The 9,573-nt window shown below is 29.7% G+C and overlaps 1 pseudogene; it reads right to left on the reverse strand.

The window, feature by feature from the left end:
* Window positions 1-265: 265 nt before the first annotated feature.
* On the reverse strand, window positions 266-9,316 carry LOC111639110 (annotated as a pseudogene).
* Between the last annotated feature and the right edge of the window lie 257 nt (window positions 9,317-9,573).

Here is a 9,573-nt window from a genome sequence, read left to right on the forward strand (position 1 = left end):
GAGGAAAAAAGTTTTTCAATTGAAATCACAGATGGATAGCATGTAGCGTGAAGATATTGAAGCACAGCTAAGTCAATTTGGCAAAAATGCCTACAAGAAAACAAGCAGGCACAGAAAATTTTCCCTAGTTTGTGTGATTGCAGATTAACAGCAATCCAAAGTTAATACTAATATTGTTAAGTTATGTGATCTTATTAAAGGTCTCATGAATTAATAGATATATATGTTAACTCCAAAATTCATAACAAACTTTACCTTCATGTCATTTTCAAGTTTTTCTCGCAATTCTGGATCCATAGTAACTTCAGGTGGAGCTAAAGCTGGCATTGCAACAAATTCTAGATTAGAATCACCAACTAATTTTCTTGCCAACCATAAGAATGGCTTTTCAAAATTATAGTTGCTCTTAGCACTGATGTCATAATACTAAATAAAAAAAAATTAAGTTAAGAAGTTATTTACTATTAAAAAATTTTAATAAATACATCATAGATTGCAAGCTTTCTTAAATAGCATTTTTTAAAAAAACAAAAATATATTTTATATTTATTTCACAGTCACTATAACCATTTTAAAATATTTTTTTTTTGTAAATTTTCGTCCGATGGAGATAATTATGATTAATTAATTCTTTTGAAGACAAAGTCCTTTCCAAAAAAATATAGGAACCACCATTTATTAACTTTGTGTTCCAGACATTACACTTTTGGTGACTGACCTTTCTTTTTAGGCTACTGGCCGCCAAACAGTCCTTTAAAAAACACAAAATATCCGATTAAAAATATACATTTTTAAAAACAGGAACTGGTGATATTCGGATATCTTTGCTTTTCCATCATGCCTTCCTAGGGTTCGGCTTTTATCTACAATGGAATAAGTGCTGGTAAAATGCAGATGCTTTCCTCATCTGCATTTTACCAGCGCTTATTCCGTTGTAGATAAAAGCCGAACCCTAGGAAGGCATGATGGAAAAGCAAAGATATCCGAATATCACCAGTTCCTGTTTTTAAAAATGTATATTTTTAATCGGATATTTTGTGTTTTTTAAAGGACTGTTTGGCGGCCAGTAGCCTAAAAAGAAAGGTCAGTCACCAAAAGTGTAATGTCTGGAACACAAAGTTAATAAATGGTGGTTCCTATATTTTTTTGGAAAGGACTTTGTCTTCAAAAGAATTAATTAATAATTTTAAAATAACTAATCATTTTGTCAAATCAATATTGAAAATATTCAAGAAATAATGTTTAATTTTGAAAATTAACTAATGGCATATGCTTATACTATACATATACTATACATATATGGCATATTTGTACTCTAGCAATTAATAAATAATAAATATGGACTTTATGAAAATTTTCTAAACACAATATATATTGTTTTGAGTTAACAGTATGCAATTTTGTTTTTATTTCTTTTGAAAACAAATAATAATAGAAATTTAGTTTAATGTACATAGACTATTTAGTTTTGTAAAACTGAGATATTGGATAACTAAATACAATAGAACCCTGATTATCCAAGATAATGTGCCTTGAATAACCAAAAATTCTAATAATATAGATGGCCACATCCATTTAGGATAAAAAATTATGAATATAAAACTTTTATATGGTAGCATTTTTAGTTCCTTTGTATATTTTAATTAATACTTTAGAATTTAATTAAATATAAGAACAACTATTTTTATATCATTTATTGCATAGTTAATACATACAATAAAATTTAACTATTATAGTCAAGTTTTATTCTGCATGGTTTGTTTCACATGATAAAAATTAACAGAAACAAATCATTTTGTAATACATATTATTTTACACTTTCTTCTGTTGAATTACAATATAAAAAAGTAGTGCATTCAATTACAGATTTGGTTCAGATAATGAAACATTTTTTTTAATTGGGATTATACTTAATTAAAATTACCTTCTTAATACTGGAATGAATCACAACACACTTTAAATAAACTTTATAGTCCAGTAAAAAAATTTTTTNTATCCGAATCAGTGTGAATGTTTGCAACAATCGCAAGGCAGTGCTGCCAGATGCAAGAAAATAAAATTTGAAGTTCTTTCAAAAAATTATGAATATAAAACTTTTATATGGTAGCATTTTTAGTTCCTTTGTATATTTTAATTAATACTTTAGAATTTAATTAAATATAAGAACAACTATTTTTATATCATTTATTGCATAGTTAATACATACAATAAAATTTAACTATTATAGTCAAGTTTTATTCTGCATGGTTTGTTTCACATGATAAAAATTAACAGAAACAAATCATTTTGTAATACATATTATTTTACACTTTCTTCTGTTGAATTACAATATAAAAAAGTAGTGCATTCAATTACAGATTTGGTTCAGATAATGAAACATTTTTTTTAATTGGGATTATACTTAATTAAAATTACCTTCTTAATACTGGAATGAATCACAACACACTTTAAATAAACTTTATAGTCCAGTAAAAAAATTTTTTTTAAATAAAAAACATTTGACAAACTATTTAACCTTAACCAAGGTCTGCCTCAGGTCTGTAAATTAAGAAAATTCCAAATTGGAATGTGCAGAATAACTTTTCAAAATATTATTTTTAAAAATTGGAACAAAAACATAATAATAAAAATCAATCAGTGGTAAATATGAAATTTAACATATATATAAAGCTAATACACATTTTGTTTTACTAACAACGAAATAAAAGTATGATGATAAAATGTGATTATTAAAATGATTTTTACTACTTATATCATCATCACAGGCACTTTCAACACACTGCTTTTTAATTTGAAATAGTTTAAAAAAATACCAACCTGAAGATTTTTCTTCCTGTGAAAAACAATTGATTTTGCTTTTACTTTTCTATCTTTGATATCTACTTTGTTTCCACAAAGTACAATGGGAATATTTTCACAGACTCTCACTAAATCCCTATGCCAGTTAGGAACATTTTTATATGTCACTCGTGAAGTCACATCAAACATGATTATTGCACATTGACCTGAAACAATATAAATATATCAATGTGTTTAATACTATCATATTAAAATTTGATTTATTAATTTATGTAAGATTTGTTTAAAAATGCACAAGTACATAAATAAACATCTATTTAATTAATTATGCAGAAAACACATTACTTAGTTTTGAACTGCCACATATTTTTTTCATTCAAATAAAATTAAATAATTTATATTTGTGGCAAAAGCCTAACACATTTAATGTATAAAATCGAATTTAATATCATTAAAGAAATAAAAATTTGTAGATAACTCTTAGTTTATAAATCCAGAACACTAATTATTTTTGTAGCTATATAAGCAGAACTAAAACAATTATTTCTTAAGATTAAATATATTAAAGATTTCAATAAACTAAGTGAATTCATGTCTTGAAGTCTTTCCCTAGATAACTTTTGGTTGTTAAGAACTGTTTTGTAATAGACAGACCCCACAGACCACCAATTATTAAAAAGCTTATAAGATATCTTTGTAGGCATGAATGACTTCAAGATACTTTTACGTAAATTGTTACCTCAATTTTCAATAACTATTCTTTTTTATGTAACTTCTCACTTTCAAAATTCTGTGTTCTGTAGTGTAAGAAATTATGAGAATCTGGGAGCTGTTTTTCTATAAATTGTAGCAAATAGACAAGTTATAAGAAACTTTTTATTTCATCTGTTTCCTACAAAAATAAGAAAACAGGAGATGATCAAATGTTATTTTAACAGTAAACAATTGACTAAGAAACTCATGTAAATGGGGGGGATCTTTGATACAACAAGTCCCTTCCCTCTCTCACCGATCTGAGAAAGTTTTAAAATATAGCTATCCATCAACCAAAGCCGAATATTATCGGGCTAGAAACAGCTTTAATACTAATAAATTTAATAGACAATTTGGCATTAGAGTTAGGCACCATCTCTTGATAAATTTAATAATTACAAATTAATTAAATAATTTAAATAATAATTTAGAATTACTGGAAGAAAAGAATCGGCCCAAAGTGGGACTTGAACCCACAACTCCCGCTTACCATGCAGATGAATTGCCAATTACACTACCCAGACCTTCAGTCCGATCTCCTCTTCCAGCATATATAAGCTAATGATATAACCATCGACGGTTATTACAATGCCAGCTGGGGACACATTCAGCGCCCACAATGTGCAACTCCCAAGGAATTCAACTGGCCATCGCAAATGCTGGAAGAGATTGGACTGAAGGTCTGGGTAGTATAATTGGCAACGCATCTGCATGGTAAGCAGATGCGTTGCCAATTATACTACCCATGGGTTCGAGTCCCGCTTCGGGCTGATTATTTTCTTCCAGTAATTCTAAATTATTATTATTTAATTAATTTATAATTATTAAATTTATCAAGAGATGGCACCTAATGCCTAACTCTAATGCCAAATTGTCTATTAAATTATTAGTATTATAGCCGTTTCTAGTCCGATAATATTCGTCTTTGGTTGATGAATAGCTTTAATCATATTGGGATGTAAAGATGTTTGATTAGTTTTCAAATAAAGTTATAACAACTTATTATTGATGTGTGAGAAAGTTGAAAGTTAAACAATTCAGCGACGAAAAGAGAACAACAAGCCCAATTCTCACCGCCCTAGTCAGCCCACCGATGACACATTTGGAGCATCATCATGACCAAACACCAAATCACCTGACCAAATTCTCACATTGGAGGGGGATATAACAGTGACACATGTGACCTTCAGGATGGATTTCACCAAGACTCTTTTCCCGTCATACTCAAGGCAGATTTCCCCATACACCGGGTGACCACTAACTCCAGTGCAATCAATCCCTAAGGAATATGTGTTATTTTGTTAACCTGTTAAATCTGTTGTTGTCGCAGAAACGGACACCCTTTCGACCTACCCACGACCTCCCTACTCTACTTATAGCCCTCCTATTTGCTGATAATTTCACATAATCGTGAGAGTTAGGATGCAAATTACAACTATCCTAACTGGTGTCAGAAAAAACTGTTTTCCAGATCTATCAATCTTGAGACAACTATATTTAATAGCCATCCAGTGACATAGTGAGCAGTCTTCACCAGACCATTGCCAATCAAAGGGGTTTAAACCAATATCCATAGACCCCTCAGCTTCTCACAATATTATTTCCAGTTATTGCAATACTTCACAATCAGTGATGTATGGCAAGCAGTCAAGTGACATTGATAATAATTTTGTGAATAAAACTAATAATTTTATTCACAAAATGATTTCATTAGTGGCAAATGGGAGCCCTGAATTTTATAAGTTTATCTTAATATATTTTTGAGTCTTGCTAATTCTGATAACATTAAAGGACTAATGATGTATCTGACTACAATAAACACATTCTATTGTGTACATATTAAAAAAAATCTTAAATATTACATAATACATTGATATATTTTTAATTACCTTGAATATAATAACCATCTCTTAAACCACCAAATTTCTCCTGTCCAGCTGTATCCCATACATTAAATCTTACAGGGCCACGATTTGTGTGAAAAACCAAAGGATGGACTTCAACTCCAAGTGTTGCTGAAAATTAGTTTTAAGAATTTAAATTATAATTTTCATAAATTCATATTTATAGAATTTACACATAAATACTCTGATAGATTTTGAAGTGTTGCAACACTTCATAGGCAATAAATCAAACAAGTATTTTCTAAATTTAGCAGACTAACATGATTCAAAGCACAAATCTTATCAAATTAATAATTTTGAGCATGGAATTATAGGCATGTGTGATAATTTTAGAGTATTTGTAATTTATTATTAATTATTTAGAAAAGTCTGAAGAGAAGTAACTACAAAAGCATTCAAACTCAAATCAGAAAGAGGACTAAAGAGTCATTGTGACTATCAGCTGTAAGCAGAACTCTTCAATTGTTCTTTAACCTCATTAATTCTTTTATCAGTTACTCCATTAAAATAGAAAGCAGCTCAAATTAAATTTTACTGTTTTTTAAAAAAAGAACACAAAAACAGTTTTTATAGCCTTATCTTAGAATTCTAAATAATAATGTATTTAAGTAAGTTTCAAATTTCTTCATACGCAGTATCTAGAATTAAAATATACTATTTTGGCAAGGGAATAAAACAGTATTTTGGCAACAGAAAGAGAAATTTGTCTTGTTTTTTATTTTTTAACTATTTGAAGAAAAAGAACTAAATTTTTTAAAAGTAAACACATTCTTAAATTTAGCAATGCCATTAAATCTAGAATTAATTTTTTGTTAGTTAATTCAGTTAACAATAATTAAGTATAATTGTTAATCCAGTATTTAAACATCAAACTCTACATTAATTCTTGATATGTCAATGTATATTAATGAAAATTAGTATATTATTGAAAATAACACCATAAAATTTTATTTGTATTTTAAACTTGCTGATATACCTGACAATGCTTGTTTTCTTAAGAAAACATAAAAAGTTCAAAAGCTATTTAGTTTTGTTACTTAATAACTATTTCTTTGTATACTGCTATTTTCTAAGTCTCTGACTTTCAAATAAATGATATTCTCAAAAAAATTTAGTAAATCTAGAATTATACAAAATATTTATCAACATCCAACATGATACAAATCTTTACTAAAAATTCAATTTAGTTTTAATTTACTAGTACTTACCAACATATTTTTTCTCAAATTCGCCAGTCAGATGACGTTTCACAAATGTTGTTTTACCAGTTCCACCATCACCAACAAGAACACACTATTGTAAATAAAATAATTTTCATCTGAAATTTTTATTCATAACCAATTCTTGAATTATGTCATTTAACTATACTAATATGTAGGAAATGTATTATATGAAGGATATAAATTCAGATTACAGCTAGACCCAAAATATTTTATACAGGATTAATCAGAAATACAGTAGAGTGTCGTTTATCTGAAAGAATTCCAGTTGGCAAATTTAAATTTTCGCTAGTGCTATGGCGCTGCAATCTTTGGCTATATCTTGGGCTACTCCAATAATTTTTTTGTTGATGTGTGTTTTAGCTGGCAGCACTGGCACTTTTGTGTGGTGTTTTTCTGAGGACTGTGTGTCATGCTGAATCGAACGTTTTTGATACTAGATTAACTTCTAAAGTATAATTTATTTTTGTTTTTATATTTTTCAATATATTTATTTTGTTTGTAAAAAATAAAGAAATAATTTTTAACGATACAATAGCCAAGATTATTATTTTAAAAAGTTTACGTTAGGCTTAACATTGATGAAAATTCAATGCAAAGCGATATGCAACGGAGAAAAATTTCAGCATGGGATAGGTTAATATATTTTTTTGTACATAATCGGTTATCCGAAAAATAAGTTATCCAAACAACCCCAGGCCCCAACTGATTCGGATAAGCGACACTCTACTGTAGAATAATGTTTGAAACATTAAAGTGCTAACAGAAAAAGTTGGTGTAAATAGTGATGTATTTGGCAATATTTTCATGCCAAAAATACTTCTCAATCATAATGATGACAAGAACATTCTCTTTACAAAAGAGAAATTTCCATGTTCAACTTTCAACCAAAAATGTTGAGGTTGAAATGTATACTCAAGCTGAATTTAGAAATTCACTACCAAACAAAAGACAATATCCCAAATAAAGAAGCATTTCAATACAACAGGGAGCGTGTTAGACCTCCATCCAGGTAGACTGCCCATGTGTAACAAAGCCAACAAAGTCTGTCTTGCTACTGAACTGAAGAGTTTCTACAGAAGTCAAAAGTCTGTTAAACTGGATATTTCCAAAGCATCTATTCAGTGTATGTTGCATGAAATAAAGTGTTAGTCAAACCAACTGATGTTGATTAAAGTCCTCATAGAAAGCAATACAATTTTTTCAATCCATTTTTTGGCCACAAGATTGAAGAACTTCAAGAGGACCCAGATTTGAGTAACTAAATTATCTGAACTGATAAAGCCAAAATTCATTTCTGAAAGCATGAACAGGCACAATTGACACTCTTCCTTAAATATTTAAGACTTAACCATTGACGGCTATTACGGTGCCGACTGGAGACGCACTTGCGCCCTCGGCCAGAAACATCCACTCAAGGCACTCACAGTTGACCATCACACACTCGGCAATACATAAATATACAAATATAAACATATAGCCCAATTATTTACAGCAGTTGTGGGTGTCTGTTTGCTAAGCATCAGGTTTTGGTTGGTGTTTATATTTGTATATCTATGCCTTCCTGGGTATGCAATGGCGGACTTAGTGCCTTGAGTGGATGTTTCTGGTATTTAAGACTTATCATACATCAATGATAAAACTTTTAAATTGTACTGTTAATTATTTTATGAACAAAAATAATTCTTACAATTTCATAATATTGCAGTATGCATTTCAGGAGAGACCATGACTCACTCTCCTCTTCAGCCTAATATGACAGATACAACTGTACTGGCAATACCAAAAATACATGTAAACATGAATTTCTTATTAACATAAACACTTTCAACTAATTTAAAATATTCAAAATATGATATGACAAATACTTTATATATATTGTATTTCCTTACACTTTTTAGACATTCCAAAAATACCATGGAATTGATTCAAATTTCTACTTGACACTATGTTAAAGATATTATAATATACACAACTGAATATAACCAATTTTAAAATTATAAAATAATATAACTTAATGCAACCATACATCAAGAAAAATGACCTTAGTGTCCACAGGGGGAAAAAGTTTGTACTCTGGCAGCCAATTCAATGAAAGACATGCTTCCTTATACTGTAGGGATTTCATGGATTCAATGTTCAGATAATTCAACAGAAAACAAAAATTCTATTTTTTTTCATCAAATTACTGTTTAGAAAATACTAAGCAAAAATTTATTTTACAAACGTTTTCTAACTTGAAAATTACTTAGTATTTTAAATAGTATACAAAATGTTATCTTTAACTAATATAAATGGATTTCTTCTTCATCTTTGCTTTCCCCCCCATGATTATATAGTCAGCATTCCCATCTTTAATCTGTCTTCACCACTTCTCTCTGTCCAAGGCATCCTCACTCCTCCATCCCCTCTCTCCCAAATCCTCTTCACACCTTGTCTCTCCATCTTGGCTTCAGTCTTCCTGCTTCCTCCTCCCTATCACTTCCAATATAGTCCTCAAACCATCTTAATCTTACTTTCCTGCATCATCTTACTTACAGGACCCATCTTGGCCGTTCCTGTTATGTAATCATTCCCAATTCTATCCTTCTTTGCTACACCACACATCCATCTCAGCATTCTCATTTCTGCTGTTTCCATCTTTTCCTGGGCTCTTGTAATTGTCCACGTCTCAACACATTTCAGATCCTATCACAGTTTTGTATAATCTTCCTTTCATTTTGCAGCTTATTTCTTAACACACAGCACCCAACTCATCTTTCACCAGTTCAACCATCCACTCTGAACTCTATGCTGGAATTCTGCATTCATTCCATTATCACTTGCTACATATAACCCAAGATACTTAAATATGGAAGCTGTTAACTTTTCAACCTGGAGTTGTATATCACTCTCAT

The sequence above is a fragment of the Centruroides sculpturatus genome, unplaced genomic scaffold (genome assembly GCF_000671375.1).
Source record: "Centruroides sculpturatus isolate CEXI.00-Female unplaced genomic scaffold, Cexi_2.0 scaffold1238, whole genome shotgun sequence".
Taxonomy (NCBI): domain Eukaryota; kingdom Metazoa; phylum Arthropoda; class Arachnida; order Scorpiones; family Buthidae; genus Centruroides; species Centruroides sculpturatus.